Source organism: Falco punctatus (genome assembly GCF_963210335.1).
Source record: "Falco punctatus genome assembly, chromosome: 1".
NCBI classification, from domain to species: Eukaryota; Metazoa; Chordata; class Aves; order Falconiformes; family Falconidae; genus Falco; species Falco punctatus.
The window spans coordinates 116,760,079-116,774,785 of NC_137580.1; the positions used below are offsets into that span (position 1 = coordinate 116,760,079).

The window sequence follows — 14,707 nt, forward strand, 5'->3', positions numbered from 1 at the left end:
CTCCTCTGCCATCGCTTCACATCCTGCTTGTGTTGGTCAGCTGTAGCGGGCTGAGTAAGAGACTGCATCTTCCCTCCAGGAGTGGTGGGGGGTGCTTGATTATAGACGTCAGCTCAGTCAATTTCTTCAGTAACATCAAGTGAAGGTCCGTGGCTGGTCCTGCCTGCCACAGGAGATGGGAATTCTGCTGCTGGCTGAAGAGCTGACGCAGCTTTGGTGTGGAAATGAGACCTCTGCTGCTGTGTCCCACACGTGCTGGGCTGTTGGTGTCTTTGTTGCTAGCCCTCATGTGCTCCAAATAACTAAGTAATGATGCATTAATTTTATCGTATTTGTCTTGTTTTCTGGATTATCAGTACTCTAATGTAGTTCATCTGTGAAACAGCCCCACAAAATTGACCTTAGGTGGTTTCAAAGCGCACACTCCATCTTCAAAGGTGGAAATAACTCTGTTTTTACAGCAGAGACTTTAAAGTGGTTTGCTTGTAAAGCTTTCTTGGACTGGTGATTTACTGAGAGCTACTCACGCCAGCCTCCAGCACTCTTCCTCAGAGCTTACACCTGGCTGCCCGGAAGTGGAAGTCTGGCGAGGAGTCCTGGGGATCTTGAGCAGAATAAGTTACCTGCAAAAAATGTTGGCTTCTGCTTTTGTTTGTTATGAATCAAATTTGGGGGTGAAAGAACAGAAAGCTAAACTGAGTCTGCTGCAATTTCCATATTCCCATTATTGCACTGTTTGAGCTTCTTACAGGCTTTGGAACATTTGGTGGCACAACTGCAGGCTAAGGAAGGACGTGTGGTTATTCCTGCTTTGCACATGGGAAGCGGCTTAGGAGAATAAGGATGGGAGTTGTCTTGCTTGCCTAAAAATCTAGGCTTCTAATTTAACTTAGTTTGCAGGCTCCTCCTGAAGAGGGGTTCAAGTTGGATTGGGTGAACTGACCTCCATACCAGGTGCTTTCTCTGTCTGTAGATGTCGATTTGCCTAGATTCACCTCCTTCTAGCACAGGCAAAGTCGGAGGCAATGAATCCTACCCCTGACATAGACTCAGCGTCACCACAGAGCTTTATGCCAAAGCAAATGGTTGATATGGGTTCTCCAAAGCCACTGGGTGATTTTTTTTTCTCAGTTATCTTGCTTCATGCCTTGGGCTCGATCATTTTTTTTGGATCCAGATGATAATCCAGAATTTGGCAGCCTTAATTGCATTGTTGTAGGAAACCAGATGCCAAGAGTTTTGGCTGATCTTCTTTGCCATGATACATTGTTGGCTGTGCAGCAGGTTTACCAAGCGCTGGAGATCCAGAGGTTTTCTTCATGTCAAGGTGCACTTTGGTGTGTTGGTAAGAGCCTTTGTGGGGATGCCAGCAGGGCTGCTGGTGGTCCAGGGTGTTCAGAGAAGAAAGTGTAAACCACTCCGACAGAAAGTCAAACTGAACAGTTATCGTGCATATGAATAAGGTCTTTCTGGACCTAAGCGCAGTGCACCTGACCTAGCCATCAAACCAGCTCTGGATGGCTTAATTTCATGAGAATCCTTGTCATGATCAAGCATATTTGTAGGCTAGTAATGGCCCAGTTTTCTTCTTTAGATGGTGGTGAGTATTGACTCACTGCCAGTCTTGCATCTCAAAGTGGTTCTCCCCCTTTGAGCAATTGCACTCTGGGGATTTTTTGGAGGGGAACTGAGTTACCCAGCTAAATCCACTCATCTAGCAGGGTTGTCCTGCTCAGCGGTGGTGAAGCCTGAGTGATACCTTCTATTGGTCCATTGCTCTGAGGTTGCAGCTGGTTATTGTTATTGGTACTGTCCGTGCATGCAGTGGGAAGTGCGGGAAGTCCTGGCACAGCCTGACTTACTCTCGTGCTTCCTTACCAATAACTGTTATGCAGTGGAGGAAGCTGTGGGAGAAGAGAGGCTGGTTAGGGTGCGGTCAGCTTATGAACTTCTTGAGGAACGATCTAGATGGCTCAGGAAAGTGAAGCTGCCCATCTGTATGCCCAGTCAACGTAAAACTTTCTCTAATCTTAACTAACCATTAAAAACGGTGGCTCCATCTCTCAGGTTCAGGGTACCCCTGTCACCTGAAAGGTTGAGGCTGCATGTGTCTGTTGAGGAGCATGAATGGCCACTGATACCAAAATGCAAACAAATCTTCTTAGTAATTTATCCCTGAAGAGCAAGTGTTGACCAATCCTTATCCTGCTCCCCACCCCGGGCCCCCAGCCCTCCCCCCAGCCATCAGTCTGCTGGACCACAGCCTTGCAAGCTCTTGAGTTTCCTTCTAGGGACGGACTCAACATGCCCATAGAGCCCCCACTGAGTTTTGCTGTCCATGAGGGTTTGGTCCTTCCGAGGTAAATTTTCCCTGTTTGTTCTGGGGAGATGCAAGCCTTTGTGCTCAGAGCCCTCAAAGATAGCAGGTCTTGTGATGGCTCTTGCATGTTTTGTTTTCTCAGTAACTCCAAACGAAGTGTAAATTATGGATGTGTTTTGACCTTGTGACCGTCAGTATGCCTCTCTCTGCTAATTAATGCACTGTAATTCCTGTGCTAGCAGATATTACCTCTAAAAATATTTACAGGTGCTTCTCTGGTGATAAGGCTCCAGCAAGAAGTTTTAAGCAGGGAATATGTTAAGACCCGATCCACTCTTTAGCTGTGCTGTAGAAAACTTCTGGTAATGGGGCTTATCAGACTCCCTTGGGGAAGGGAGGCAGGAGGTTTTGCCCTCTAAATGGGGATAACGTTTCTGTTTGTGTCAGCAGAAATCCAAGCTATTACGGCTGTAAGGAAAGTCTTCTGCATATGGAGTGATGCTTGAATCTGCCATTCAGACTGGAAGACAGACCCAAGCTGCCTGGGGGGAGTGTAAGTCCTTGGCCCCCATGCCCACACTGAGCAAACGGGGGGAAACTGGTGATAAATGGTGGAAAGAGTCTTTCCTTCAGGTGTTTGTCAGCAGTATGTAGCTGTTCCTTTAGCATCAAGGTGGGAAGAGTCTAGATCCATGAATGTGCGGGGAGGAGCGGATTTCTTGGCTGCTCTGGATTGTCTCCTTCCCCGTCACAAGCTGGTGCTACGTGGCCGTGGGAAGGAGCCAAGGGGACTGACCCCCTTCAGACAAGAAAGGAGGACCTCAGGGCTGCTTGAGCCCAACCTGACTGTGTGTGTTGTCGTTGAGGGGAGTGCAGAAAGTCCTTGCTTGGGCCTGGACTGCTGCTTTTGTGTGTCTTTCCTTCCCCAGCCTCTCTGCTGCTGAGCCACATGCCCTGCTTTGGTATCTTGCAGCCTTGCAAGTGCCCAGGGACAGCATGGTTATTTCTGACCAGATCATTTGTGTGTGGTCTTTATTTTTGTATTTTCTTGAATGCGACTGTTGAGTTTCCTGGAACTGCTCAGCCCAAACCAGAGCCCTTTGCATGTTAACAGCCTCACAGCTTGTTTGCGCAGCGTAGCAGGGGCCACGTGTGGCTCTCGGATGTGGCAGGAGAGTGAAATCATCATCCAGAATAGGAAATGGTGGCACAACTTCCCCCCGGCTCCACAGCACTTCTCCTTTTGGCAGCAGCGCGCGGGAAGGTGAAGTAAGAAGATCTCTGTCGAAAATGCAGAAGTGCAAGTTGCTCTTGGAAACCATCTCAATGGGCGAGCCCATGGTGGAGCACTTGGCTTGGGCTGGGGGGGGTTGTATGTTTTTGTGTGGATGGATTCAGCCGCATGGCTTGTGGCTTCCTCTACAGACGGGAAGTCTACTGCGTAACGAGAGGCAGAGGATGGGTGGGCTGCAGGCTCTGCAGTCTTCGCTCCAGAGACATGCCTTCTCCAGTTCTAGCAACTAGCAATCTGTGGCCTTGCTTGCTCATGCATTTTCTCAGATGTCAACCCTGCTCGTGGCATGTTGCTTAATCCCGCAGGATTATTCCCACTTTCTGTGCTGGTAGAGAGGGAGAGCCATTGTCCGAGTCTGGGCTCTGCTTGTTCAGACGCTGTTGGCTGTTTACAGCGGCTGCTGCTGGGGAGGGACTGAGGCTGCCGGGGTTTGGGCTGGAATTTTCTTTGACCTCATTTGATTACTGAGTCCTACGTGCTCAGCAGTAGGGCAAAAAACACTGCAGGGAAAGTAGCTTATGCAAAAATACCTAGAGCCAATACATTTGCAGATACACAAATGACTTTCCAAGGTCACACAACAGATCCTGCAGTAGACCCCGAGCCTCACCCACAAAGTCCTTGAGAATGACTCAACCGTGGCATAAGGCAGCTGATGGGCAGTGTGAGGCCATGGGGGGAGAGGAGGTGTGGATGCGCAGGGGAGAGCAGATGCAGTTAAGGGCACGTTAAGGATGAAGATGACTGAGGTAAGTCACCTTGCCTCCGTGGGCTTCTGGGTCCCACGTACAGCCATAGCCCATCTTTCCTTCTCTAGACCGTGCTGGGCACAAGCGCTGTCACTGCTGCAGCTCCGGGGGCTTTGGGGTGTGTGGTGGAAGGAAGAAAGTGCATCCCCACAGTGGAGAGCAGTGCTCGCATCCTTTACCCCAGCTCCACTGTCTGCTGGACCATGATGTTCTCAGTCTATTTAGAGATGGGGTGAAGTTGGGAGGGGCTGGAAGAAAAGCTGTTGTTGGAGTGTTGTCTAGAGAGGAGGTGCTGTCACGAGGGAAGTGTCTGTGAGCGTTGGCAGTGAGAACACACAGAGCAGAGTGGTTGTGAGTCCGGTGCTACAGCTGGTGCAGGTCCTATGTGGTCTCTTCCCAGATCTACCAGGGGTTTGCCCTGACACCTTGGGTGAGTGAGTTTTTCTCCTCTTGGCTCTTGTCAACCCTTATTCCTACCAAGGGCACCTTGGAGCAGCGAGCCCACATGTTGGAGGCCATGGCACAGGCTGCCACCACCGTTCCTGCCGGTGAGGGATGTGAAGCGGGACAATCTCTAACTGACTGTGCTGGGCTGCAAGGTGTCCTAATGTGGATGTGTTATTCCTGAAAATTGTGCTTCCTTGCTTGAGCTTTTCTGCAAGAGGAGGGCTAGATATAAGATTACAGAATATATAGACAGATGGATAGCATATTATGGAATACACACAGGCGCACAGAGATCTAAGATGTTGGTAGCCCTGGTTAGAAGTGTCTGGCCAGTTCGGTGTGTGTCGTTGACATCTGCCAACATGCAGAAAGGCCCTGATCTACATCAGCTGTTGCTGGAGGGCTGAACTCCTACAGGTAGGGCTGTTCTGCTCTGCTCCAAGCAGAAATGGCCAGGCCCAGGGTATGGGTTAAAATATCTTCGATTTGGTCAGATTGAGAGTATTTTCAGGTTTTGCCTGTCTTGGGGTTGCTAATATGAGAAGCTGTGGTTCAGCTCCCATCACTTGCTTGGCTGGATTGTGAATGTCAAGGCAAGACAAACAGCTGCAGCTTTCTGTCTGAGAGGGTGGGGGTGAACGCCAGCATGGGGAGCATCTCCCTGGTGGTGTTTCACCTTGAACTGGAGCTTTTGTCTTTGAAAGTCAAAGCAGAACCAGAAGAGTCAGCTCCATCACACTGTGGCAGTGAAGCCCGTATGAGTGTTGCTGTAGGTGGGTCTACAGGGTCAGCGTTCCCAGCTCGCAGTGTAGCCACCGCAGTGTTTGTGTCGGGCTGTTGAGCTGCTGTGGCACACGTATGATTGCAAATGGGCAGAGCAGCTCTGCCGGGATGCAAACACAGTTATTTGGACTGTTTAGACACTATTTCTTAGTATCCAGATTACTGATGAAACTGTTGAACTTCTGAGAGGATGCTTTCATTTGCGATGGTATGAAGGCTCGGTGTCTGCAGTGCTGTGGCAATCACTTTGACAGTAGATTTAAACTCAAACCTCTCGTATCCCAGCTGGCAGTCTAGTCTGCAAAGCCATTCTGTCCTGCAGGGATGCTGCAGTGTGTTAGGAGTGGTCCTAGGAGCTGAGAACATCAAACAGATGAAGCAGAGGCTTTGTTTGACACCAATATTTTCATCAGGGGAAAGTCCAGTGTATACAGAACTGAACTTTCTTCCCAAAACCAAAGGCAGGAGGTAAATGCGTGTGTGCTGTGCCTGCCCCTGAGCACCCCAGGGACAGGTGGCATCCTGGAGCAGGTCCCCATCGGGGTGAGCTACTTTGCCTGCCAGGTGATGCGCTTTTGTGGGAGTGAGAAACTCTTTCAGCCTGGGGGGTATCTGAAAGCTCCACATTTCAAAGGTCTTTTTCTTCCCCAGCTCTAATTTTAACGGCCGTGCTTGGGATAAGTACTTTGAAGCCTTAATTGCAATTATGAATCTTCCTCAGTTCCCAGGTTTCCCTTAATTGGCTTCCTGTGAGAATTTACAAAGCTGGTAAAAACAAAACTGCTGGTTTTGTGAGGGAGTTGGTGGCGTGAGATTCCTGAGTCCAAATACAACTCTGCTCAGCTGAGACTCCTCGTGTGCTGCTGCGCAGGGTTGTGATCAGCCCTGTGGCCAGGCGCTCACAAGGGTGGCATTATATAAAATGTAAGCTGATTTACATGCTTGCATTTTGCAAGTGCTAATCTATTTTGATTTTTTTTTTTCCTTCCCCCTTTCTTTTTTTCTTTTCAGCCCTCTAATCTTCTGTGATCCCTGCCAGGTTCCCAGCTCCTTTGGCTGGAATAGGCTAAACCCTTTATCTGTCTATTTGGCAACCCTGGGCGAAGTAGTTAGCAAACGAATGACACTTTTCCTGGCTCATTAATTAGATTTACTGAGTTGAGTGGTTGCTGCTGCAATAGTCTGGACAAGGCAGTTCTGTATTTTAATTCTTCAGAATTTGGGTTTTAAAAAAAACATAGAGCTCCAAGGCAGTTCGGGTACTAGTGGTTGAATCCACAGCTCCCCTGCGTGCACTGTGTGGAGAGCACATGTTTTTCTTACATGTAGCTTTATTTTTTCAATTTGGTGCTGCCTGAGCAGTTCTGATTGCACATCATTGTTTTACTCCTTGAAAAGTTTAAGGATAGGTATCTGGGTGCTCTTGAGGTGCCCATGGCAGGATATCTCGGTTAAGGCAAGTGGTTCTTGTGGGTTAGAAATAACCCCTCTGAACTATTAGTATGTTTTTATGTATTATACATACGCTTTTTGACATGTCCTGCTCTGCCAGCCTTACCTGCCGGGGTTATAAATGGGATTGTGAAGGTTACATTGGGAAATAAAAATAACAGGATGAAAGAAAATTATGCTTTCACCTTTATCTGCTGCTGCTTTGCAGCCAGCAGCTATCGGAGTGCGCTGCAGCAGGAGCCCCATCTCTCCTTTTGGAGGAGGAAACTGAGGCACAGAAAGGTCACTCATCATGCCATGGCTCCGGAGCTTTTGGTTTCTCTTGCGGACTTTCGGTTCCCTTTGTAACCGCTAGACAATGCTGTCTTTTTCTTGGCTCAAGGTCTGAGCAGTTTGGAAGGGAGGCAAGTGGTGGGGGTCTTGTCGTCTGTTGCAGCCTGGGAACCCGGTGCCAGGACATTGGGGCACCCAGTGGAGGCTGGTGGATGCTCGTGGTGTTGATGTCTGTTGCTGACATCCCAATTACAAACAGGCAATGCGGACGTGGAGAGACTGAAGTGGGGGTCAGTCAGCCTGCACTGGGGACGAGGTGAGGAGGGCCTTTCCAGAGGAGTGGCAGTGCCAAACTGGGCAGTATTTAAGCTTCTTGTGTATAGGGTGCTTCATTTGTTGGTATAAACATTTAAAACTAAAATTAATGACTTGCCTGTGATTGGACGCGGTGATGTGAAAGACTGATAGATGTGTCTTGCTGGCTTGCCCTCCGCAATTCCTGCAGATCTACAGGGAGGGGCTCTGCTTTGGTCTTCTATTCCTTGAGATTGCCAAGGCTTTCCTTGTAAAAGGGGATGAGAAGGAAGAGACTCTGAGTCTGTTTGCCTGGGTTCGGCGGAGCATTTGACCCAGGCAGATTTGCAGCAGCTGGTAGAGAAGGGGTTTCACAGCTGGCATCTTGGGGAGGTGATGTTGCTCCTCTCCCGGGCACATACCCCATCCTGATGGAGGCTCAGTGCAGAGCTGTGGCTGCTCCAGACTGTGCCCAGGGCAGGGTTTGCCCCATCACTGGTGTTGCTGGATGTGAGAGGGTCTGGTCCTCTTCCTGGTCATTGTATCCCCTGTCCCGGGGTGGGAGCAGGGGGGTAAAGTGCTGCAAAGCCTGTGCTTGTGGAGGGGAGGTTAGTGCTTTTAATACAGGTTTTCTAAAGTGACTATCCATGTTACCCTTTATTGTATCGTGTCCAACGGGAGACAACTATTTAAAGGCTCTGAAGGAAGGAGGATGTTCAGCAATTTTTAAAAGCCAAGGTTGGTGCCAGCTTCAACAGCTGTCAGGCATCGCTGCCTTGAGGAAAGGGCTGGCTTTGATGTTGCATCCCTCAGCTCCTGAAACCACTTTCAGGGGATCAGAGAGGGGCTGCAGGCAAAACCAGCTGCGTACTGACTGATCTGGTTACCCTGTCCGCTAACTCATGTCAAACTGGGCTGGGTTGCGCCTTGGCTGATAGAAAGAGCAAAACCCTGTTGTGATCTGGGGCTCGAACCACTTGTGCCTGTAAAAACGATCACAGTGTTTAGAGATGGAGAACTGCTGCAGTCACTGGAAGGAGTTTTGTAGGCAAAGGGCTGGGGGAGAAGAGCAGAAATAGCTGCAGCATGTCAGAAACTGTGACCAAAAGCAATTCGCACTTAACCCGCTTGAGAATTGCCCTCCCAGAAAAACAGCAATTGTTTATCTACCAAGGACCCACCGCTGCTAGAGGCAAATTGCCTGCTAATTGGCCTTTCTGCTAAAGGCAGAGGGGTCAGGCTAGCTAATTAGACAGGTCTTTACACCTCCCCAGTTAATTTGGAGAGAGGAGCATATTCCCAAAGGGAGGTGGGCTTCCCGGGGAGGTGACTTCTCAGTTCTCTGGGTCTTTTGATCCCTCCCCAGGGCGAGCTGGGAGCTGGCAGATGTGAGGCATGAGCTCAAACTCTGTCAAAATAACCTCATAGTTATTTTGAAATTAAAAGCAAAGAAAGAACTTCATGTCTCCCTGGAGGTAAGAGAGGGGAACAGGTTGCTGCCAGCCCAGGAGTGCTGGGGTGGGAAGACCACAGATCTGCTCCGAGCCTCCCAAAGCTGTGCACTGGCAGAGCAGAGTTGTCTCGCTTTGCTGAACCTCTGCTGTTTGTTGGTTTTTGTTGTTTGTTTTTTTTTTTTTTTTTTAAATAATTCACAAAAGACCATCTAGGCACTTCTCAAAAACAAGAATCAGTCCTCAATTAACCAACTCAATTCAAGTGTGATCTGAGCTGTGCATGTTGCAGATTGAATAGAAAGGGTGGAAAAGCTGAGAAAAGCACAGCATAAATACATCGACCAGATTTTATAGCAGCTCGGAGGGTGAAATGCTCTGAGTTTAAAGGTGCTGTCAGGGTGCTGGCATGGCCCTTGTCCTGCCACAGTCTTCCTGGGTGACTTTGGCAAAGTCACTTTGCCTTTCCCCATCAGCTCAGTTCCCCATCACTGCATGGATGGTAGTGTGTTTTAGTTCAATGAAGGAGTGATTTGAGGATAAGGGCATTAAATAATGTCCAAGTCTGGCACTGAGGGAATGGGGGGGTAAAAACTTCCCAAAGATCTTGGCTCTTGGCAGGAGCTGGTGCTAATCTGGGCTTTGGGAATCAAGTGTTTCAGCCTTAGGGCTGTGACATGTTTCTCAAGCACAGCCTAGAAAATGATTTTTTAAAAAAAAAACTCTAAAAGCTATGCAAGTGTTTGAGCTGTTCTCTCTTTCTGCAGCTCTCTAATAAAGTGGGATGTGTCCCATGTCCCATTGGAGGGGCTCTGCCCAAACCCATGCCCATCACAGGGCTGTTAATGCATGGCCCTGATCTGAGCCTGCTCCAGGAGGTGGCTGTGGTAAGCATTACTGTGGGGACCACTGGGCGTGGTGGTATTGGGAATGGAGGAAAAAATGATGGAGATGGAGGAAAAAATGATGGAGATGGAGAAGCTTGAGGGTGACACCCATACTGTGATGGTACAGAATGGAAGTGGAGAGACCCTCAGGCTTGAAACCAAGGTCAAAGTCTTCAGAGCCAGGCAGGGACTGCATGGAGAGCAGTATGGTTGGGCCATCATGGTTTTGGGGGGGCTCAGTCCCGGTTTGCTAAAAATATGGCTTGTTGTAGCCCAGCCCGTCCTCGGCGAGCGGCAGGACCTGTGTCTGAGCTGCAGCTGGAGTAATTCTCTCCCATCTGTGCTTGTGGCTTGGCTCTGTGAGGGCTCGTGCTTTCAGTACCTGCGAGCTGTTGCAGGGTGCTGTCGGCCTCAGCCCCATGCCGGGATGGCCCCAGGTGCTCTGAGCTCCAGTCCCTGGGGAGGGGGATGTGGTAGGCTCTGCTCAAGGGTGTCGGAGCTGTGATGGGAACGCAGGGGGAGCCCGTTGTATCAGTGTCCCTATGTTCTTCAGGGGTGCTGCTGTCTCTGGGGGCTAAAGGGCTTATTCTGGTCTGCTGGGACCCAAACCCGAAGGGGCTTCAAATCTCCAAACTACCCATGGGCCACCTTGTTGAGCGCTGTTTCCCTTTGTCTGGGTGAGAGAAGAAGGACCTTGGTAATGAGCCCATGAGGAGCTCATGAGCTCATGACCAAGAGGTCTTTGTTAGCAGCATCTTTCTGATGAAGCACATTCATGTTGGCTTCATGCTTGAGACTTGGAGGAAACCCCAGCAGGTGAGACTGCAGGAGGATTTGGGTGCCGATTGGCAGCAGACCCTGCATCAGCTCCACTGTAGTTACCTTTTGCAGTGAGGACACGCTTGGGTGACAATTTGCTGACTGGCTCCCTACCCTCAACTAGATGCTGGTGGCAGATTCCATCCTCACTTGAACTGGTCCTCCAGGACTGGGAGCTGGTGGCAGCCCTGCTTCATCCCAGGATGCGTGTCCCTGCTGACAGCCCCAGATTTGGGAGGATCGGACTGGGGCGTGCCTTCATACCAGGGGCTCTCGAGTGCCATTAATCTCTGCTCCAATTCAGCTTAAAAAGCAAAGGCGTGGGGGTTAATCTGGTCATGGTTTGCTTTGGGGTTGGGACCTCTGTGTTTTTTATTAGATAAGAAAATTCAGCGGCATGAAGCATTGGGCTGGTTCTTACTTCAAAGCAATCCCCATGTCATTCAGACCAGGTATCGCCATTGCAGCACAATTTTAGAACAAAGAAAGAAAACGGAGACAAAACTAAAAACAGGAACCAGCAGATAAACAATACTCCAGTGCTGTGGTGCTGAGCTGAGCTCCTTCCTGCTCTCAACCATCTGTCAAGTCAGCAGCGGGGCTTGGGGCAGCCCAGCTCTCCCAGACGGCTCTTCCCAGCAGGGAAACCAGCTGGGAAGCCATTGAAAAGCTTTTCCATTCATAAAAAAAAAATATTGTCAGGCTGTGAGCTGAGCACCTGGGCTGCCACCTCTGAGCATGCTTAGCTGAGATGCCCCAAGTTCACTGCTCTGAACCGGGCAAGACGTTTCTCCTGCCCATCTTGTGGGGTTAATGTCTTGCCCCAGCTTCAAGGAAGCCACAAGTGTTTCCATAGTGGGTGAAGAGCTGAGCAGCAGTGGCCAGTGAGCTCTTGAGGCACAGGAGTGCTCAGGGTTCCAGCAGCCTCAGGGATGCTCAGGCGGGCAGACGAGCACAGAAGTGTCCTTGGTGGCAGGTACCTGCCTGGGTGCAGTTTTCCTGAGCAGTGTCATTGAAAACTGGTGTGATGCTGGTGCCAGGGAGAGCCAGATTGCTGGGGGCTTCCTCAGTGCAATGTGAACCTAAACAATGGTGTGTGGAGGAAAATGTGTCATTTGATCAGAAATAAGAGGTTTTTGGTTTTTTTTCTGGCTTGATTTTTACTTTTGGAATTACAGTCAGATGAGTGCAAATACTGTTTCAAAATGATGAGTCAAAAGGTTTTGTTCTGAGTCCTTGAGACCACCTTCTCTTCAATCTTCGCCTTGTGCACCCTCTGATGCATTTTGCTGAATTCCAGGCCAATTCTCTAAGGAATTTGCCTCAGAACAGCTTCTCTGATTATGTTGTTCTTTTTGCTAAGTTTCTTGCAGCCCTGTTTTTTGCTCCTGCTGTGATTTAGTTTGTTGCTTTCATTGCACATCATTCTGAAAACCTGACCCTAAAGCAGCATCTCTGTTATCACCGGGGCTGGTCCTTGACAGCCAGTACCCGATGCCTGAGGTACGTACGGGCTTGCTTCTAGCTGGTGGCCACTGAGTGGGTTGAGTCCCACTGCTATTGCAGTTAAATATATCTGAGACTTTATCAGCTCAAGGATAGCAGATCCCAGAGCAAAAGACAGAAAAGGTGTGCGGTATTAGGACCCTGCTTCTGATTTTTTTAATTTTTTTTTCTTTCTGTGGAGCCTCTATCTCTGAGTCTCCAAAGCAAAAAGCAATTGCAATTTGGAGTTGGTCTTTGTTTGCACCTCTCGGTTTTATTTTTTTGGAGTTCACAGCTGCTTCATCTCATAAGCGTTAGCCTTAAACTCTGGCTGCTAATGCAGGTAATCATGGGGATGGAATTTGGGAAATCCCATTGAATAACTCCCACTTGCAGCAACATGAAGGGCTTGGATGGAAGTGTTTGTGTGGAGCTGACATGTCTTAGGTATTTCTCAGCTTCCTGTTGGCTTTCTCTTCCGATCCGCTGAGCTGGGGGTGCTTAGTGCCACCTGAACAGAGCAACGCTGTGCTGAAGAGAGCTGGGGTGATAAACCACTTGTGATTACCACTGAAAAGTGCTGGTACTGTGGGATCTACAGCTCCAAACCCAATTGCCCTACTTCACTAGAGGTTCAAAATATTTACCCCCAGCTGCTCCGGAAGCCTGTTGTCCTCCTCGTGCAGCTCTGCAGAGCGGTGCCAGGGCATGCTGCAGCCCTGGGTGCCCTGCTTCCCCTGACCACCCAGTCCTGCTTTCTATGCACGGGGCGTCCCATTGCTTTATTTTTATTTTTTTGTGTGTGTGTGTGTGTGATGTTGCTCAGGGTTACATGATGCTGAGCGCTGTCGGCTCCTATGTCACATACGTGTGCGCGGAGGTTTGTGGTTGCTCTGATCTCCTCTCCCTTTCTTGCTCTCCCCCAGGTCTTGCTCCTGCCCTGGGCACAGCCTCACCACTCACTGCAGTCCCCCCTTCAGTGTGTTCCCCCTTCCCTGAGAGCAAAGCATTGGGGTGGCCTGTGATGCCAGGCTGGGAAAGTCATGCTGAGCAATAAAAGTCAATCCTACCCTGTGTCAGGGAGAGTCTCTGTCTGGATTTCCAGTTTCTACCCCCCCTTTGGCTCCCCTGCCTGCAGCTTTGCCCAGCTGCGTCACCCTGGGGTGCAGCAGTGCTCCCTATCTCCTGGGTTTAGATGCCTTAGAGGCTTTATTGGTGAGTTTGCTGTTGCAGGCGAAGTGCTAGGCTCAAAACTGATGACCAGAGACTGCTTATTACAGGAAGATGGCACAGCAGTTTCCCTTATTTCTGCCTCTCCTGGATGTTTTTTTCCTTGTGCCCAGCTTGGACGATGCTCCATCCATTGGTAGCAGTACGTTTTTAAGCTCTTTTTCTAAGCTGGAGGCCTGTCCTCTCTGACCACAGGTATTTCCTTCTGCTGCATGCTGGTGTGCTGTGTCCATGGTCAGCAGCCTGACAGACGGAGCAGCAGCAGGAGCCATGCAGATGGTTGTTAGGTGAGACTTAACTTTCAAACTGTCTGAACAGTTTGCTGCTCGGGAATGCTGTCTGTGGACTCTGTGAGGGCAGCCACACGGAGCCATTTTCTTTCGTGAGTGTGTATTGTGAGTTAATTTGGACTTCTTTCCATGAAGAAGTGTCTCCTGATCTAAGCCCATGGCTGGGCTGGTCCAGTCCAGCTCTGCACAGCCACGAACCGGGGGACCACATTGCAGCTGATCCCCTTGCATTTAGAGAGGAGGGACACGCGTGTCCTGGCAGGACACGTGTGACCACCTCAGATAGCCCTCGGCACACGCTGAGCAGCCCCAGGTAAGTAGCTCACAAAGAGGTGTCTGAATCTAGCTGTTGGCAGTTTGGTGAGATGAATCACATCTCACATTTTGATTTCTTGGGCTGGGCTGAGCCCCCCTTCCTGTGCTGCTGCAAGGAGCTCCCCTGGCCACCAGCCCCCCCAGCCCCCCCAGCCCTGCCTGGCCGGTGCCCAGCCGGGAGCCGGCACCCAAACCTGGACGTAAAACCTGGGTGCTGCTTTGCCCCTTTTGTGTCACCTTCTGCAGGTACTCTTTGATATTAAAAGGAGTCCGAAACCGCTTTTGCACGTTAGGTGCTTTCCCTGCTCTGTGGTGGGAGTCTCTCATTCAGCCTGGTTCTCAGGCTCAGTGAGAACAAGGAGCGATCTCTGTGTCTTAGTAAGCTTTCCAGTTCTCACGTTTTTTGGTGTAAATGAGGCTTTGCAGCTCAGTGAGACGACAGCATTGCCCTGCTGCTGGAGGAGGACTCAAGTCCTGTAGTGCTGCTGTGCACTGAGCATCTTTGTCTCAAGGGAGCTGCCAGGCTGGTACTTCTCTTCTTCCTGAGACAGCATTTACCACTAATAAATTAGATCTTCATTTCCTACTGTTAACGTGTAGGGATGACCTGCACCATTT

General features: G+C 49.8%; 1 protein-coding gene across 5 annotated transcripts in view; it reads left to right on the plus strand.

Annotated features, from left to right (window-relative positions):
- PIK3R5 (phosphoinositide-3-kinase regulatory subunit 5) overlaps nt 1-14,707 on the plus strand; it is a 65,298-nt gene that overhangs the window by 14,409 nt on the left and 36,182 nt on the right. Inside the window, exon 1 of one of the 5 annotated variants that reach the window (XM_080367365.1) lies at nt 4,441-4,793. The exons of the other annotated variants lie outside the window; for them this stretch is intronic. The gene's annotated coding sequence lies outside the window, so the exon portion shown is untranslated. Of the gene's footprint in view, nt 1-4,440; nt 4,794-14,707 lie in introns of those variants that run through there. 5 annotated transcript variants of the gene reach the window in all.